The sequence below is a fragment of the Protopterus annectens genome, chromosome 5.part0 (assembly GCF_019279795.1).
Source record: "Protopterus annectens isolate FY-2018-M chromosome 5.part0, PAN1.0, whole genome shotgun sequence".
NCBI classification, from domain to species: Eukaryota; Metazoa; Chordata; order Ceratodontiformes; family Protopteridae; genus Protopterus; species Protopterus annectens.
Genome location: NC_056735.1, coordinates 573,924,319 through 573,944,947, shown reverse-complemented (window position 1 = coordinate 573,944,947; position 20,629 = coordinate 573,924,319).

Sequence of the window (20,629 nt, the reverse complement as noted above, 5' to 3'; positions counted from 1 at the left end):
ATTCCAGTCAATTTCTTCTGGGTTTTTTTTCCTAGGATTTTATTTTTCTGTATAAAGTCCATTGCATCTTCCATGGTATTAAAAAATCTTCTTTCCTTCTGGAAGGTGAATCCATATTTTTTGCTAGAAACAAGATTTGTGCTTTAATTTTGTTTTTCTTTAAGCATTTAACAAGTGGCACACATGCTTTTCTCTTTGATACCACTATAGTCATTGTCAAATCTTATAGTATTTTCTTTAATTTTAACTGGATAATTATTCCATGCAGCTTTCAAGACAAAATCCTTATCTCGACTTGATAAAAATCTTACAGTCACTGACCTTAATGAAGGTGTTTTTATTTTTTCTATGTGCCATTTTGATGCCAAAGGAAAAAGTTTCAGGCAGGTTCAAAGTTTTAGGTAGCCAGGTATTAAGGAATTGAATCATACTGTCTCCCTCTTCTTTTTCAGGAATTCAAGAAATCCTGATGTTATTCCTTCTAGATCTGTTCTCTTAATCTTCCATTTTCCCCCCAGACTAAGTTGTTTTGTTTCAGAAGAAATTCGGTGTTATTCTCATTTTGAAGTAATCTTCCATCAAAATCAGACATTGCTTATTCTATACTCAAGATTTGTGATGATTGTTGTTTAACAGATTCACTCAGCACTTCAACTTGTTTATTTTATATTCTTCTTTAAAATTATCCATTTTGCTTTCTAATTTATCTGTCTTTATAGATAGCTCACTGTTGTTACTTAGTATAGCCTGTATGTCTTTTTTCATAGTACTGTCCTGTACACTGGATTGGCTCATTCTGAGACAATTCTTTCTAGTTTTCTTGACAGGTAAAACAATTAAAAGAATTTCAAACTTGATATTGTTTGTAGTAAATCTTTCAGCAGACATTTAACAATAAATCCATGAAGTTTTGAAACTTCTATTTGAGTTTTTTTAGTGAAAATCCTGTCAGGGAAAATGAACCAGAGCTGAAAAACAGTGCTATTTACTGCTCACCATCTTGGCCATGCCTCTAGGTTTTGGTATATTCTGAAGATCCTTCCTGGCTGTCTCCCATAAGAGGTTTATCAGACATGTCCCATGAGAAGAAGACATTGACACTGACTCAAGACATTTCTGACAGATTGTATCTATCAGCTTACCTTAGAATGTCTGCAGATATCACACAGATGAATTAGAGACTACTGCTAGCTAGGCAAGCCTCAGCTACTTTGGACAGTTTTTGATCAGAGTGATTTTTTTTTTACTAGGAGAAATAGTTTATAAACTGGGTGGATGTATGGATTAATGGTTGGTTGGAAGGTTTGATCAATGGATGTAGCAGTAGCTGCAACTACCGTGTCTCTCACCAAAGCAAGTGGTTTAGCAAATGGATGAATAGATGGAGTTTGCGACTCCTGAGATCTGTAATTTGAGTAAAAGGGTATAGCTCCAAGTTGGTGGTAACCTCAGTTTCTTTAGGATATTAATGTTAGGATATCATCCCCCTTTTAATACTTAGGTACACTGCCAGTTAATACAGATCTCAGAAGTCCATAACCAAGTAAATGCAGAAGAACTATGCAAATAATCGACCATTATTTTATCCAAAGCAAAAAAAAAAAAGAAGATAAGTGCGAAGCTTCTGAATCTTCTCAGAAAATCTGCCTTTATTTGTCTTAGATAATCATGTTTGTCCAAATACTTACTGACATTAACACCAACTTAGATATATGCCCTTTCATTGGTATTTAAAGTTTAAATAATGACATATTTTATTAAGGTATAAATCTTTCTTGAAGCATATTCAAAAGTATAACCTTTCAAAAGAAAAAATAAATATTCATTGGAAATGTCTCTATAAGAGCAAATCATGTATGGATTTATCCATCTTTTGTATCCTATTCTTCAGCAGGATATTTCTCAGCAGTATATCAAATGCCAGTAAAGATTAGCACAGGGCTTGCCACACAAAAGTTAATGATGAAGGCTGTGCGATATTATGTTGTTTTTCTTTCACTTCATTTTGTTCACAGTTTGAGAACTGTTGATACCTCAGATAAGGCTAGACATCTACTTCATTAGGAATCTTAAGGATTGTCGTCAGCCATTTTGACTGAATTTCTTGCAAGATGCTGTGAATACCACTCTGAAGGTGAACACCACTTAAATATTACCACATCAGTACTTGTACATGTCTGATTTAATACCAGGCTATAATATTGAACATTATGAAACTGTCTTAGATGGGCTGCTAGTCTGAGAAACTTAAATCCTCTTCATTGTGGTTAAAAAATTGCATCCTTAGGGAAAAAATTAATAAAAAATCCCTGTACAAATACAGTCAGAAAAAAATAAATAAATCAGGAAAAAAGAGATATGTTGCAATGTGAGAGGCTGAAGGCAAAGAGAAAAAAAGAAGATATAATTCTTAAATTCTGGTAAAAAAGGGGCTCTTTTTCAATCTTCATAGAAGACAGTATGTTATCAATAGTGGTTCCCACAGACAAGGACCTGAAGCTGTCCTTTAAGATATCAAAAGAACTAATAGCAATGATGGTGCTTCAAATGTTTAAGACAAAGCAAATCTCCCTTGATGCCAAACATGTAGAGATGTCATAAAGTACTGCAGGTGAAAAGGATTATAGAAGTAGAGTATAAAATTAGGGATATGCCTATGGCAAAAACAGCACAAGAGACATTAATCAAAGTTCAGCTAGTCATTAAGTACTCCCTCACTCTCAGTGCCTTCTTTGATTATAAAATATTGACAAAAGAGATATGTAATACCATACCTTTCAATTGTCCAGATTTTTATGTCATATATTTGGTCTACCCTCCCTGCTAGACAGGGGTCCAGGGAAGTAACTAGTATGGGAAGAAATAGCCAGGGAATTGTTATGGCTGGGCTTGTATAGGCCCTAGGGCCAATAGCCTAGTACCAACCTATGAACCTATGAACCTATTCCTCATAACATTTGTTGGTTTTCTGGCAGATCACTGGGATGATCTAAATATTGAAATCATTCTATAATGGCAAACATTTGAGTTCCCGTCTTCAAATCCTTCTGAACATGTATAACACAAACCATGTTGCTCTACTAACTGTTTAGGTTTATAAGAGCAATATTTAAGATCTGTCCCTATTTTGAAGCCTTTGTCCTTTCATTTTGTCAAGCTTTGTACAGATTTATTGTACTAAGAGTTTGAGAGGTATGAATATGGCTACAAAGTCAGCTCTGCGGCTCAAGACCTGTGTATCCCAGCTTTTCTATTCAGAGCACATGGATCATTACTGTTACTTGTGAATGTACATGGAAAGAGAATAAAATGTAAATGGAGCCAGTCTTCTTTGACTTCAAAGTGTGAGGATTTATTTCATGTGGTTGATATACATTACACTCGGTATATAGACTACAAACATACAGATACTGCTTCACAATCCACATGTTCTGCTGCTCAGGAACTGTCAGTTCAGCTGTCTATTTCATTTTCTTATTAGAGAAAATGTATTTAAATATTGAACTTACTAGAATCTATAAGTATGTTACCTATTAATCACTAATACTTATCCAAACAATCAGATTGCAGCATGTGATATTGCAGCTACAACATCTGAAGTGCAAAAAGGACAGAAACAAATCTTTCTTACAATCTAAAAGAAGATACTGCAACTATGGCTATATTATCAACTACTACAGTGTTTTATGTAAAGCGATGACGTTATTGGATTAATTTGGAGAAAAAGTATATATTTTCAGTGCCCTTACAATTAGGCCTATGAATTATCTTGCCATGTGGTCTGCTACCTATGCTCTGTATTACAAGAAATACAGTCATCTCTTAATGGCACATTGAGCTGAAAAAGGCATGACAGCAACTGAGTAAAATAACAGGTAAAACAGCAATGCATTATTTGAACTGTACTAAGATTCATTAGATGCTACATTTTGGTCAAGTATAACAGGGGTATTAATTAGGAAACATGCTTCAGTAAGATCTGAAATTCTGAAGATGTTAAAGCTCAGATATTGGATGTTTCAGTTTCAGGAATTTCTTGGTCAGACATCTGCAAATGTAGTTTGACTCATTCTCTCCTCGCAGTTTAAAATTAATGAAGAGATGCACTACTGAGCACTGCTAGGCTGGGAAGTAATTGGTGCTGTGAGGCAGAGTTGCATATGACAGAATAAAATATTTTCAAATTAAACAAGTGAAACAACATTTTGCCTTACTCCGTTATTCTAAATCATTTTCTCATATTTTAATAGCTTAATATGACAGACACAATCATGTAATTAAGCTCCATTGTAGCCATAGTGCTGTGCTTGCTTTGTATTTTAAGTGCTGTAGGCTTGCATGAGACACGGGAATTCATACAAGTAGTACTGCAGGCATAGTGCTAAGAACAGCAATATTGGCACTGTAGAAGTAAGTTAAAATACTGGAAGTGAAAAGCAAGACTGCTGATTTTTTTTTTTTTTTATTTGGTTAGAATTTTTTTTGTTGTTATTAGGATACCACAAGTCCACTATTAGGGTTATCAGTATCTGATGAGGAAATGAACTTTGAAAAAAGTCACACCTCTCATTCCACCCCTTGCTGTACTCATCTCTGCTCTTCCCTATTCTGTTCTACCCATTTCCTCATCTACTTAACCCTTCTCTCCTGCCAATTTTACTGTATAAATGGGTCATCACTAAGCTGGAGACGTTTTTTTTCTTCCTCTTTTTTAACCGCCTAATCTCATGCTTATGCAGCTACATCACACTAAAGTGATGCTCATAAGAAAGCAGCTGTCCAGAGGGAGTGGCATTACAAATACCAATATTATTTGCTGCAGCAAGGAAGACAATGGAGATAGTGAAGCTGCTTCTAGAAAACTGAAACCATCTTCACTTTTCCAGACTATCGTCTACCATAAAAGTTAGGAGGCAACATGATTTCATTAACATTATTTAGCCCCAAAGATACTTCCAGTAGAAAATCATTCTGTATCCAGTAACCTTGTTCTCACAATCAGAGGAGAGGTGATCAATGTATATCTTCAGCACAATCACCTGGTAACTCAGCTTTAATGCTGACAGACTTAACAAATATATTCCTTTCTCTCATTCATGTTTCCTTGATCATCCTCTAAGCTCCTCAGTGGAAATTTGTTAATGTGTTTACTATTTGGCATTAATCCTGTCTAGCTTATATTTTGCCATCCCAATCACATACAGGCAATAAAGGAAAACACTTGCACTTAAAGTATGCTTAACCTATGAAGCACAGACATTATATGCCTATACTAAATGAATTTTGTGACAACTTCAGCAGCATAGCTTTTTAAAGAATTATTTTACTAAACATAAGAAATTTGGGAAATACAGATAACTTAAGACTAAGTTACTTCATTTGTTAACAAACAACAGTTTAACCTAGCTAGAAGACAATGAACAAGTCTATAATTGTTTATCATATCTAGAAGACTTTAACTAAAATCAACAGTATTTTTGAAAGTCTGCATTTTTGCTTGAAATAAAATGTCTTCACTGTGAATAAAGTAGCTGCTTAAAGAGATGAATAAACAAGAAAATAAACATTCAATTTCTGATTTTTGCATTCTTATAAAAACACTTAGTGGAAGTTGATTTTTTTTCACAATATCCAGAAGATATGAAATTTCAATAAACACAGTTTTAGTTTCACAGTAGAAAGAATAATGCATTGCTTGGCAAATCTACCTCCACAAAAATAGATGTTTATAGTTCATTTCCAACATGCCCAGGTTCCAGAAAGAATATTTCACAGTGTATCTACTTCTGCACACAGGAAGAATTCCTTTTAGTTTTCCATTCTACAGAAACTCTCAACAGATTGATCTGTTATGTAAGCAATTCCTTTGTGAAATAGTCATGTGGACATGGGAAGCATATTGCATTTTTCTTTCTGGGATATACAAATACTGAAGCTACACATTTCATATATACTCTGGATGCAGTGGATGGTACAAATAACTGACATAAAATAAAATATAAAAAAAATTAAGAGGTGCCTGGAATAAAGTTATGAATTTCTGAGAAGATTTCTTTGGAAATTGAAGATAAGAATCATGATCTGAGAAATACATTATTACAGTTTTCAGAATTCCTATTATAGGCAGCCACAGTGGTGCAGCAGTTAGCATTGTCACCTCACAGCAAGAGGTTCTCTGGTTCAATCCTTGGCTGGGGTGCCTTCTGTGTGGAGTCTTCATGTCCTCCCTGTGGTTGCGTGGGTTTCCACTGGGTACTCTGGTTTCCTCCCATATCCCAAAGACATGCTGTTGGTGGATTTGACATTCTAAATTAGCCCTAGATGTGAGTGTGTGCATGTGTGTGCCTTCTGTGGAAGGTTAGGTGCTGGGCTGGCAACTTGACACTGTAAAACTTCACTGCCTATCATGAGCAGACAGGTGTTAGGCTGTGGCGACCCCTAACCGGGAAAAGAAGAAGAAGATTTCCTGTTATGAATGTGTTTGCATTTACAAATGTGTTCATGTCTGATAAGTCTAGCACTTGATTAGGCAGTGGTATCCTCCTTTTGCAGCAGATAAAGTCTGGAACAAAAAACTAGCTTTCTTTATTGTAGCAGTCTCCATGAAATTTAAAGTTTCAGTAAAGCAACATCCAGGTCCGAGCCTGAGGCTGGTAAGAACTTTCTTATCAATGTCTCCAAAAAGTAGATAGAACACGTATAGAAATCATTCCTTTTCACTTGAGAAATCATGTAAATAAGTTATTCTCCCCCTCTTGTTCTATTGAACATTTGTTGATACTTGAAAAGAGTAATTTCTTGTCTTCTATCCATAGTCTGACTTTGTTCCAGAGAAGATTCTGACTTAGGTCCCACACATTTTAATGTCTGATCTTCTACTAAACTGAAATTTTCTTAGCAAACAATTTATAATTAAAGGAAATTGGGTTGACTTAGGTGGTGTTACAATGTGTCTACATTAGGAAACACTGGAAAATTGTTAAGAGTAACCCTCCACAGAAGTTGCTTAATCTGTTAAGTTCACCACAACCACTATGTAAAATCTGATAAAGAATACAACTAAAATTATCTCTCTTGGTAGCACCAAGATCACTGAGGAAAAAGCAGCATTGGCTGAATTCTGATTGGCCAGATTATGTGTGAGCAGAACCTTAGACTTTTTTAAATACCAAGAGGCTTGTTCTCTTCAGAACATTTCACTGCTGGGGTACTGTAAACACAGAAAGACTTCAAAATAATTTAGAGTTCTTTCCATTTGGGTTACAACTGATTCAGTTTATGGCAAGGACCTCATCTGCTTCCTAGGACCATATTCAATAGTACTGCTGCCAAAACTGAGAGCAGAAGGTTTCACATGACAGCTACCTGAGCTTGGGTCCCAAAGAAGGATTGGAGTTCCTGTTTTCATTGATCAAATTCTGTAGGGGCATTGATTATAATCTGATTGGCAGGCTCGTCTTGTGGCAGGCTTGCTCTGTTCAGTGAACAGCAGCAAATACAAGAAGGCAACAAGAAGGAGCATAAAACTACTGAGCCTTGTTACTTTTGGGTACCTAGTGATTTTAGTGCACTATGAGGACTTCATCTGCTTCTTAAGTCTGGATCTGCAGTGTTCCTTAATTTCATAAGGACAGAGGCTTCCACATGGCAGCTACCTGAGCTTTGGTTCCAGAGGAAGACTGCAATACCTGTTTTTGATTTGGCATCTTCTGCAGGGGCAATGGTGGTATCCTGTTTAGCCAGAGTCTGTGGGAGTAGAGCCTAACAGACTTTAAATACTAGGACAATTGCTTGGTTCAGCACAATTCAGCACCAGATTGCTGCAAAGACAAGAAGACTGCAGAGAAGGAGAAGAAAACTATAGAACCCTTTTCTATCTGAGTTTCTACAAATTCAATGCACTATAGGGACTTTACCTACTTCCTATGACCATGTCTGCAGTATAACTGCATTTGGTGAGAGCACATGCTTCCACAAGAGGACTACCTGAACTAGGGCTCCAGAGCAGAATTGGAGTACCTGTTCTTAATTCTTCTGCTTCTATGGAAGTAATGTATCATAGACTTTAAATACCATAATGTTTGCACTCTATTGTACAAGTGCAGTAACAGCACAAGTTTGTATTTCTCCTATTAAGTTAACAAAACAAGAGCCTAGTCTGCAGAACGTAAGGTAATCTCTTCACCATTGTTCTAGGAAATATAAATTTCACTGCCTGCTCTACCTTATGTCAGTTGCACTATTACAGTGTAATCACTGATATAGTTTCATTGTTGCATGCACTGTTACTGAATCTAAAACTACTGCTCTACAGCTATAATACTAGACAGTACTGCATTACCTTTATGATATACATTTTCTTACTTGGCTGACTGCACTATAGGTACTGCACTATACAGTACTGGATTATCTATATGATATGCTTTTTATTACTTAGCTGTCTGCTCTACTAACAATACACTAGATAGTACTGGATTATCTATACAATATACATTTTACTTCTTGGCTGAGTGGTCTACAGGTCAGTAACTAGAAAGTATTAGGTTACCTATGTAATATGCATGTCATTACTTGGCTATCTGTTCTACTGATATTGCACTGAAACTATTTTCTTTAGAGTTACTGCACTTGAACTATTCATTGAGAGTAACTGTAGCTATTGCTTTACAGTTACTGCACCCTGATCTATTGTGATAAGCAATCCATTGTTCATTGCTTCTACTAGTTGGATAGAAACTGTATTAGCTAACTGGAAAAAACTACCTGTTTTAAATTTTCTACCTTTTACTGTTTTCATTTTTGTTTCTGTCACTTTTACATTTCTTGTTTGTTTTTGTTTTTTTTTTTGTTTTGTTTTTTTGCAGTTGTATATACTGCAGTAGTCACATTTCATATGTTTGCATATTTTAGCAACCTCCCACACTATTATCTTAGTTTTTATACTGACACTAAAGTTATGTATGCATTCATTTATTTACTTTTAAACATCTTCATTAAATTATGATTTAAAACATAGGCACACATGGCTATCCTATTGGTGGACAAATGTTGACCTCTCAGGCTTAAACTGTCCAAGATTGAGTTCGATGACCATCAGACATCCTCCACAGGAAATCACATAAAATCTTTTGAGACACGGAAACATTCTATAATGAGGCTGTGCCAGGCCAAGGGAGAGGATGACTCCCCCCTGTTGTAGAAGGAAGTAGTACTCAACAAAAATCACAAAATTGATACAACAAAAAAGAGCCAAAAATATGATAGAGTGGAATATTAAGGATAAGAACCAAATTATGTATTGTTACTATTATGCAAGAAGCACAGAATTTGAAGATATAAAAAAGATTAAGAGAGAAATTAGAGGAAAGAAAAATACTTCCACAAGAAAAACTGTCAGAAGCTTCAAATAAAAAGTCGTGTTCATTAATACAACAGATTTCTGAAAAACATTATACAGACCAAGAAACCTTCGGCCATTTAGAAAAAATAAGTGACTGATGAAGTGCAAAAATAAAAAGAACAAAATCTTGAGACTTTTGAAAGGTACAAAACAAATATGGACATGGGAAAAAAAGAGGAAGACAAATTAATCAGCACAAAAAAGCAGCCTCAAGGATATTAGAAGAGAAATAATGGCAAAGGCATCCAGATATGGACAATTTCACAATAAAAAAATAAGATCACAAAGAAGGAATGTAGAACAGAAGGTTAGTAAAGTAGACGTTAAAAAAATAGAAGTTGAGGTTATGAAATGCCTGCCAAGTAAACAATTTAGTGTAGAAGGTCTAACACAGGTTATATCACAGCATGCGACAACAAGTCCCCAAAGTAAGGAGAAACAGGAGGGACAGGAGACATCTGAAGAGGAAATATGGACGTTGGAAAGAAAAAGAGATTTAATATGGTGCAATATTTATACAAAGGAGAAAGCAAAACTAATCAATGCAAAAAGAGCAGCAACAATGTTATTTGAAGAGAAATATAGGCAAAGACATCTGGACATGGAAAATTTTACAATACAAAAAATAAGAAACCAAAGAGGAAAAGTAGAAAAGAGGATTAGTAATTCAGAAGTTAAAGAAATAGAAACTGAGGTTATGGATTACATGTAAAGTGAAGCATATCACTTACACTCACAATATCACAGCAGGATAGAACAATCAATCCTCAAATTAAGGAGAAACCAATTGAGAGGGAAACATTTGATCAGTTGCCATAAAAGGATAATTTGGAGCCATCCATAGGAAATAAGTATAAATGTTCAGTTGGAGTTGCACAGCAAGGGAAGCAACAAGAATCTGTGGCAGTTCTGAAGGCGTCAGTGTTGTGGAGTGATAGGCCAGTGAGTTCTGATATGAAAGAGCAATGGATGACACAGGATAAAATTGAAGAGAATGTGGCACAGGAAGATGCTGTGGAACTTTTTATAGAATGCCCCCAGAAAATAGAGAACAAATAATGTGCTCTCAGTTTAAAAGAAATTGATTTAAAGAGAGCAGTTGCTTCATTTAATAGAGATGGATAGACATTAAGATCAGTGAAAGAAATACACTACAGAAAGTCAATAAAACCCAAAAAGTTAGAAGTTTGATAATTAGGACTGTCCACCGAGATTTATGTGATATAACAGAAGTAAATAGGATATATGACTGTGCAGCTAAATTAATAACAGATAAAGTCTTACCACAAAAACATAATTAAGGTAAGAGGTGTCACTGTTAGAAGAGTAGAAAGGAGGGAACAGATCAACATAAATACTCAGAAAAATAGACATGATAAAAGCAAAGTGCAGCATCAGAACAGATCAGGATCTATTGTGCACTATCACAAATAATAAACTAAAGGTATCAGCACAGGCAGAAAAACTTTGAACATATGCAGATAAATATAATAGAAAATTACAAAGTAAACACTTTATTGATCATTCAAAAAAGTTTGATAGAGAACTGGAAAACTAAGTAAAAGGAATTGAAAGACCACCAAAAAAAGAAGAAACAGATACATTTTGGAGAAATATCTATGAAGATCCTATGGAACATAATAAAGATGCTAAATGAATAGAAGAAGTAAAAGAAAGAATAAGAAGATCAAATGTACAGGATATAAAATGGGATGAAGTAACGGTCACAGAGGTTGGAACATAGTTAAGAAAAGGCCCTTCTTGGAAACCCCAGGCCCACATGCAGTGCCTAAATTGTGGTTAAAAGTATTAACATCTTTATATGAAGATTTAGCCATGACTGACAACTATTTGTATGCAAACCCCAAACAGACACCAGCCTGGTTAACAACAAGAAAAACAATACTCCTACTAAGAGCAAACCAGCAAGCTATCCTAAAAACTATAGACCGATAACTTACCTTTCAATGTCATATAAACTATACACTAGAATTGATGCTGACAGAGTTTACTGTCACTTAGAAGAAAATTGAATTATGGCAACAGAACAAAAGGGTAGCAAAAGAAAGTCATATGGACCAAAGGATCATTTTTTGCCAAATAAAGTCATAATGGAGAACTGCAAAAAAAGGGAAAGAATCTAAGCATGTCATGGATCATCTACAAAAAAGCATTTGATAGTATCCCATGTTCATGGATAAGAGATTGCTTACAAATGTGTAAGATGCACTCTACACTGATGGATTACATTACAGCTACCATGAAACAGTGGCACATCACTTTGCAGTTAAGCCATGATAAAGGACAAATTATTATTACAGGGATTAGACTTTAAAGGGGGATATTCCGGGGTGACGCTCTGTCACCACTGCTCTTTGGCTTTGCTTTTAACCCGTTAAGCTGTCTACTTAACAGATTAGGTCATTCCTACAATTTGGCTCCCAGAAAACAACAAAATGTAAAGATGTCTCATCTTTTTATAGATGATTTAAAACTGTGCAGTCCATCAGATGAGGAACTGAAAGTACGACTACAAGTGGTCAAAACATTTTCAGATGACTGTAAGATTATCATTTGGTCATGGTAAATGTGTAAAATCAACCTTTAAAGTAGGAAATCTGCAGCACCAAGAAAACATCAATTTGGTACAGGAATGTGATATAAAAGAACTTGAGCAAGAGGGAATGTATAAATATTTGGGAATTGATGAAGGCTCAACAATAAAACATGAACAAATGTGAATAAAACTTAGTAAGGAATATTTTAGAAGACTAAAATCAATGCTAAAAACAGTGTTGACATCTACAAGCTGTAAACCAACATGTTAATATCTTCTTCATGTCCTAACTTATAGTTTTGGAGTGTTTGACTAGCCCCAAAAGGGGTTGGATAGGTTAAAGAGGAAAATAAGAAGGAAGCATCATGCTCATCAAATGATTTATAAAAATCAAGTTATACAAAGACTATATATTCCCTGTTCTGAAGGAAGTATGGGCCTTCTCAAAATTGCTTACATGTGTAGATCTGCAATCATGGGACTGCTTACAAATATGCTGACCTCACAAGACCCAAATGTAGCGAAAGTTTTGAAACATGAGGAGAATAAGTCTAAGATGACCTCTCTGCTTAGTTTAGCAGAAGCATACCGGCATTAAGCGGGAATGGAAGTCAAACCAGAAGTAGATAAAAATCAGGCAACAACCGAATGAGCCAAAAAACAAAAGAAAGACTATAAGGTGAAGGATCAGATGAGAAGACAAGAAATGTGGAAAATGCATAAATATGGTTGCAAGTATAGAAAACTTTTGAAACAACCTCATGTTGATCAGGATTGAATGCAGAAATGATTCAGGAGAGGTGAATTTAAGCTAAAAGATGAAAGATTAATACTGGGGGTAAAAGACAGTGGAGTACTTACATATTAGTTTATAAAGTCCATTAAACATGTGGGAGACCCAGACAAATTTAGGTTTTGTAAAACAGAATTAGAAACAATTGCACGTCTTGTTGGTGGTTGTGATATACTAATGACAGAAGGACTGTATTGCTGAAAGGCATAATAATGTGGTAAGACTGTTACACTGAAGATTGTGCAAATATTATAATATTCAATTAGGTTAAAAACACTGTCTATATGCAGCACTGGGTATCCCTTTCTTATGCAGTCATGCCCTGCTTGCCAAGTACAGATCCCCTTTTCTCCCCAAGTCATTTGTAGGGATACACTCTCAGTCTGTCAACCAGATCCTCATGTCCTCAGGCAAAGTTCTGAGAGCTTGTTCTGTCACCAAAAGTCAGCCAGTCCTTCAAAGGTGGTGATCTGACACCCACTCATCTACCTGTGAAAGTAAGTACTTAAATCAGCAATGTGATTACATACACTTTCATCTGCCTTACATCTATGCTCACAAATTTTTTTCTTCCATACATTTCACGAGATAATGTGAAACAAGCAAGCAATCAAGGAAACATTGTTTTATACTATCATCATTCAAACAATCAATATCAGTAGTTTAGTAATTGCATTAAAAGCTCTACCATGGAGTAAGGGGGTCAGGAACTCTACCCAGAACATTTGGTCAACATTATACTGTTTACATATCCTCTCAAATATATAAATAAAACTATCAAAGTGATCTCCCTGACTGTACTGATGAAAAAGTTTACTGACCTTTATGGCTTCTGGAGTTCAGTCATCCCCTTCCCCATTAGCTCCATGACCCTGCCAAAGGGTTAGAAGCTCATTTTCATGCTGTCTCTACTTCTCATTTTCTCCCATCTCCAAATGCATCAGTCTCATCTCAATATCCAGACGTTACAGTCTCTCTTCAGTGTCCAAACATTTGGCTTCCACTTCAAACTGATGCTGTCTCTCCTTTTCTTCAGCCTCCAGTTCAAGTCTCTTTAACTCCAGACAGATTTTTAAGTCCTTTGAAGAAAATGTAAACTGTCCTGTTTGTGAAGACTGCATATCCCCAACTCCAAACTGGATATGCTCCAAGCTGCTGGTCTGTGGTGAGGTTACAGCTAAGGCTGAGATCATTGCTTTCTTAGTCAGGTTGGCATGCATCACTCCTTTGGCTTTGCACACCTCGGCCAACTGATTCTTTATCAGCTTGCTATAATCCTCTGCTGATTTCTTTGCCTACTGTCCCTGATCAAACCGACTAAAAATAAATAAAACTGTTGTGAGAATGAAACTCTATATGTTTACCTTGTGGCTGTCAAGAGTGCACACATTGATGACAACTACCCACAGGCTACTAAAGCTAAATTAAAATCCCACACCACTGCCACCACTATGTGATGAACCCTTTTATCCCAGGGCAGTAAGTAAGGAGTCTCAATCCTCACTACTGTCTCTGGTAAGGGAGTGTCACTAAAAGCAGGGATAGAAATACACAATTTCTCCTAAGAGTACACAGGGAACAGGTTCCAAACCTGGGACTGGAATATGTGCTTCACTCCAGGTCCCCAAACGAATCTCCATACTAACCATTGCAGAGCACTGTGCCCCAGTTCTAAGTATCTGACACACTCACTCTTAAATATCTGATATTCACACATACATGCACTATTAAGACTGACACAGTTTTACCTTCTGTGTTTATTTGCCCAAATTACAAGATAATAGCTGCCACTAGTCAAATACCACAATATTCTTCAGAAGGGGTGCTCAATTTTATTGGATAAAATAGATATTGATACAAATGGTAGCATGTAACCCAAGCAGTAAGGTTTTTCAGTGTATCCCTGGTGTTATCACAATAGGCCTAAACATTCTCAAGTTATTAAAAATATTAACCAAATAATCAGCCACAATGGAAGGTGGTAAAATATTTAATAAAGGGATTTAAAACATATAAATACTGAATAACTGATTCCAATAAATATCAGAGTTTCACACACAGGAAATATGAAAATAATTCTGTAGGATAGATCTCACACTGATTTTGGAAAACCTCTAACTATCTAGTTGTAGTTCCCTGACTATCTGAAGAGCAACTGTCCCTATCTAATCTAAATACTTTAGCAAGGCAAAATTATACTCTTACTTCTGCAAGGTAAGATGAGAAATTATGTCCATACTCCAGGCTGTTGTCTGTCCTCAGCGACTGGAACAACTACTCTCCTGGAAACAACTAGACTACTGGTGCTGAACAGCTCTGGAAAACAACTTCTGAGCAATAACTATCGACTGACTCAGAACCTGATTTTTGTAGCATATCTTTTTCAAAAGTAACAGAAATCTGCCATGAGAATTCAGCTCTCATATTGAATTTTGAAGAGTAAACAAACTGCTGCAGTGAAGATTCTGTTCGCCTAGCCCTGGCACACAATTATATCACATCTAGTTCAGCTGACTCTGGCATTACATGCATTCAGAATTCTCCCCACAAAGAACATGTACATTTTGTCAGCCAGAAGAACACACTGACATTCAAACATCTTGCATAAATCAGAGTGATAATCAAAAGACATAAACTTATTTAGAAATTATAGCTAATCATGCTGGCATATGTAACACAGGGCAATGTACAATTATTTACAAACCTTCAGCCAGTCATGCTAGCACAGATAATATCTATATCCTCACAGATGCCATCAGAATTAGTTACAGACATATGACAATCAGATACTGATGTAAGGATAGGAAAGTTTTCATAAGCTAAGCATTATACCCCAGCAGGTTTGTGGTAGCAAGGAAAAGAGGCAGCAGTTGCAGAGCCTACTACATAAAGCAGGACAATATGAGCTGGTGCTGATAATGGGGGTCCTGATTACACATACTGGGATAGAGAGAACAAGATATGAGCTCTACCTGGGTCCAGATAGGTGGGGCAATAGTAATAAAGAAAGACAGGCCTTTCTAGACTTCTGTCTGGCATATGTGTTGATGGTGGCCAACACTTGATTCAGTAAGAGAGAGAGTCTTAAGATCACATACAAGGGTGACCAACATGCAACCCAGGTCAACTTCCTCCAAGTAAGGAATGTGCATTGAGATAAAGTCAGATATTGTAAAGCAATCCCTAGAGAAATAGCTGGCCCACAGCATAAGCCACTGGTTGCCACAATCAGTGCAACCAGTGGTCATAAAAGGCAGTACAGGTAACAGAGACTGGACCAAAGGCCCGGAGGTGTACTGGAGAGAAAGCTCAAGAGTCATTCCCTCCAGTAGAGCTCTTTTGAGTGTGTACCTTTAACTCCTAGTGGGCGTGGCTTCAGCATTTAAAAATTGAAGTTATCACATTACATTTTCAACAAATACCCATTGACAGAGGTCATATATCAATACAATTGTGTTTGCTATCATGTATGCTTCAAGATAAAATTTTCCGCTACCTTGTATGTAACATGGTTTTGGAATTATTAATGCAAATATGAACAGGCAATATCTGACGCCTAGAGGAGCAGTACGGTGTAACTGCAGAAACACCTGGAGACGTCACTCGGCTGTAATACAGCACATCAGGAAGAAGCAAAAATATGTATTCAGGGCTGAAGAACTTCAGGAAGAAGAGGAAATAGATGGAGTTGAAGAAGAATGGCAGTGCTTCAAAACGGCATGTGAGAGGACTACAGAAAATATATGAAACTGAGCCAGGTATGGAAATAAGGTACACAAGAAAAGCTGGTGGTGGAATGAAGAGGTCCAAAAAGTCATCAAAAGAAAGAAGCAGTGCAGGCAAAAGCTGGAGGTAAAAAGACAGACTAGGTTAAGAAGCTAACAAAAAGGCTAAGATATCAGTTGCAATAGTAAATAACAAAGTATCAGAGGCACTCTACCGGCTTCTGGAAAGTGACTAAGTAGATGGCTCAAAGAAACTCTATCAGTGTGCAAGACAAAGACAGAAAGATAAAGAATATAGTCAGACATCCTTCATAATGCATGCCAGCAATAACTTGCTCACCAGTCCACATGACATCAAAACAAGATGGAAGGAGTACTTCCAGAAGCTTCTGAATAAAAACACCCCATAGAAGATGTACTGCACCAGGCACAGCCTAAAATGAAAGCAGAAGAAGTGGATCCACTCTAGAAGAAGTAAAAACAGTACTAAAGCAGAAGGCACAGATGAAGTCTTGGCAGATATAATAAAGATGTTGAGTGCATTTGGGGGGAACTAACCCTGGGGGTACTCATACCAATATGGAGAGACAGGTGTATCTCCAGTGACTGGAGAATAATGAATGATACTATTGCCAATGCATGAGAACAAAGGGGATATTCATAACTGTGGGCAGTACATAGGTATCAAACTCATGTCATATTGCATGAAACATCTGCAGACGGTGACTGATAAATGAATACACAAAGTATTAGAAAGTTAGATGTAGGATGAGTAGTTCAGATTCAGATTAGGATGTGCACAACTAACTCAATATTTGCTGCAAGACAAATAGTTGAGAAGAAACTACAGATGAGGAAAGATTCCTACTGGGCATTTATAGACTAGAATAAAGTATATGACAAGGTTCCAAGAAAGCTGACTATGTTTTGAAGTCCCAGAAACATCGGTAGCATTAGTGCAGGCTATATACAAGGACCCAATTACAAAAATACAAACAATGTTTGGACTAACAGATGGGCTTTTAGTTGGATTGGATATTAATCAGGGTTGAACTCTGCATCCTCTGCTTTTCAAACTGATGATGGACTACATGAGCAAACAGGTAGGATGGAACAGATGAACAATGTTCCTGTATGCAGATGATGTGGTATTACAGGCAGACTCTGAACAAGAACTTCAGGAAAGATTCATAGTTTCATAGGTAGGTACTAGGCTATTGGCCCAAGGGCCTAAGTAAGCCTAGCCAACAAGGTTCCCTGGCTTACGCCACCCAAGAAAGTTATTTTCCTGTGCCCCTGTCAAGCAGAGTCACAGAAGTGATCCTCGGGTGTATTTGCTATGAGGAACTTTGCTTGACATAGATGGGTAGCTTGTTCCACAGTATGGGAAGCCTATGGGACAGGAATCTATCCCTCCAGCATGTCCTGTTTATTGTGGTGACAAGGTTTAGGTCCCTAGAGTGTGCAGCTCAGAGGGATTGGGATTTCTTTAGGTGTAGCATGTCCAACAGCTCTGGGTTTGACATAGCTTTATATGTTAAGCAGAGATCACCTCGGAGTAGGCGATATGCTATGGAGTAAAGTTGGAGTTTTTTGAGACTGTCAGTGTAGGGCATCTGGTTGAGGCCAGTAAACCTATTTATGAGGTACTTCTGTGGCCTTTCCAGCTGCTGCAGATGTCTTGGGAGGTAGATTCCAAATGGGGCATTGTACTCTATAATGGAGATCCATTATATCTAATGAATGTCGAGTAGAGGGGAACAATGACCTCTTTTTACCTGAAGGAGAACTCTTTTGTGATGAGGTGTGCCACGTAGATTTCCTGACTACTGTGGCAATGTGATTATCAAAAGAGAGACTATTGTCCACTTGGGTCTCACGGTCTCTTATCACACATTCAGCATTAAGTAGACTGCTGACTAGGTGGTAGTTTATGGGTACAGAGTTTTTACCAAAGGGGATGACAATGCACATTTTGGCATTGAGCTTGAGGCCATGGCTCTGACACCAGGTGTCTGTCTCAGTGAGGCCCTTCTGTGGGGTGTCCACATCATTTGGGGACTTGACTATGGCTCCTAGTTTGCAGTCATCTGTGAACATCATTAACCAGAGGCCTTCTGTGTTAGTCTGTACTTCAGAGAAGTAGATGCCAAACAGGAGAGGTCCCAGGACTGAACCCTGTGGTACTCCACTTTTCACTGGTTTAAAGTCAGATTTGGAGTCTGCAACTTTTACAGTGTGGATTCTGTCAGTGAGCCATTTGGCAACCCATCTTGTGATGTAGGGATTTATATTTAGTTTAGTGAGTTTAGCTATATTTCCAGAATGGGGAATGGTGTCAAAAGCCTTGAGGTCAAGATAGGCTGTGTGATCCACCTTACTCTCATCTACGGCTTTGGTGACTGCCTCAAAGAAGTCAGTCAGGTTCAGGAGGCATGATCTGCCTTTCACAAACCCAAACTGGGTGGGATCCAGAGTTTGGAGGTTACCAATGTCTTTGTTTATGAGTTCCATGATGATACGTTCCATGGCCATGCAGACCAGGCTCGTCAGGCTAATAGGCTGATAGTTCCGGGGATCAGTGATGGCTCCCCCTTTGTGGAGTGGGGTAACTGTTGCTGTTTGCCACTCAGTGGGCACAAAGCCTTATGTGAGGCTATGATTGAACATGGTGCTTAGGTGGGGAGCCAGTTCATTCTGAAGTTCATGTAAAATACAGCCTGGGATGTTGTCTGTTCCCATGGATGCTGTGTTCTTGGCTTTAGAGAATGCAGCTTTTACTGCATAGTTATGATTACAGGGACTCTGTATTATTCCTGTATAGATATGGGCCCTTTAGTGGGTGAGAGGGGGGTAAAGTTAGCACTGAGCCTATCTGCCAGGATGTTGGCAATATCAGTTGGTTCTGTATTTTTTATGTCATTGTGCTGTAACTCAGAGCACATCTGGGTGTTGGTATTGAGATTCTTGACATAGCTATAGAATGCTTTGTAGTTGTCCTTAGAATCAGTGGCAGTTTTGTTTTCGTAGCTGGCTTTGGTGGATCTTATAAGGGATCTCAGATTCTTACTGAGGCTGACCAGGGAGTTCCTCCACTCATGGGATTTTACTCTCTTTTGCAACAGTTTCTTCCTTCTGTTGTAGAGCTTGTTTATGGCAGAAGACCACCAGATTGTCTTCCTTTTTTTGGAGGATAGCATATTGGTTCTGTTTGGGATAGCATGATCCATGCACTCATGTAAGTGATTATAGAGTGCATTTGTGTAGGATTCAGCAGTCGTAACTGTAATGTCCATCTGCATGGGTGTCATGAAGTTTGCCACTTCTGTCTTAAGAAGCATGAAGTTGGCTTTGGAGAAATTTTTTACCATGGTTTCCTTAATCGGGGGTAGGGGTGGGATGTGGATATCTAGAGTGATTAGCTTATGGTCAGATCTGACCAACAAGGAGTTGACTTCAAGTGTGGAACACCGGTCACACATGTTGGTAATGACTAGGTCTAGGATATTGTTGCCCCTGGTGAGGGTGTGGATAAGTTGATCCAGGGCATTGGAATTTATGAATCCCAGAACGCATTGAGCAAAGGAGTTGGTACATGAGTTTTCCCAGTTAATGGTGGGGTAGTTGAAATCGCCCATTATTAGGGTATTTGGTTGAACCCTAATATTCTCCAGTATATCAAGAAAAGAGGAGTGGGAATCCTGGGGCATGGTGGGGGATCTGCAACAAGCTACAATTTGGATTGCAGTTTTGCCCAGAGTTAGTTGCACTTGGATAACCTTGGATGCATTACACTGAGCAACTAGGCTGGAGGTATGGATATCCTTAATGAATATGGACACACCTTCACTTTTGGTGTTCCAGTCCAGGTTATATGGCCAAAAAGTGTGGTATGAGTTATAGTCTGGTAATGCAGGGGTGGTTTCTGGAGCCTTGAACCAGGTCTCAGTCATGGCACAGATATCGACGTTCTCCATTTTAAGGAGTGCCTTGAGTGGATAGGCCAGGGGTCTACAACCCTGCAGCTCTGGAGCTGCATGTGGCTCTTCCACCACTCTGCAGTGGCTCCCTGTAACTTTGAAAAATAATGGCCACTCTACCACACACACACACACACACACACACACACACACACACACACACACACACACACA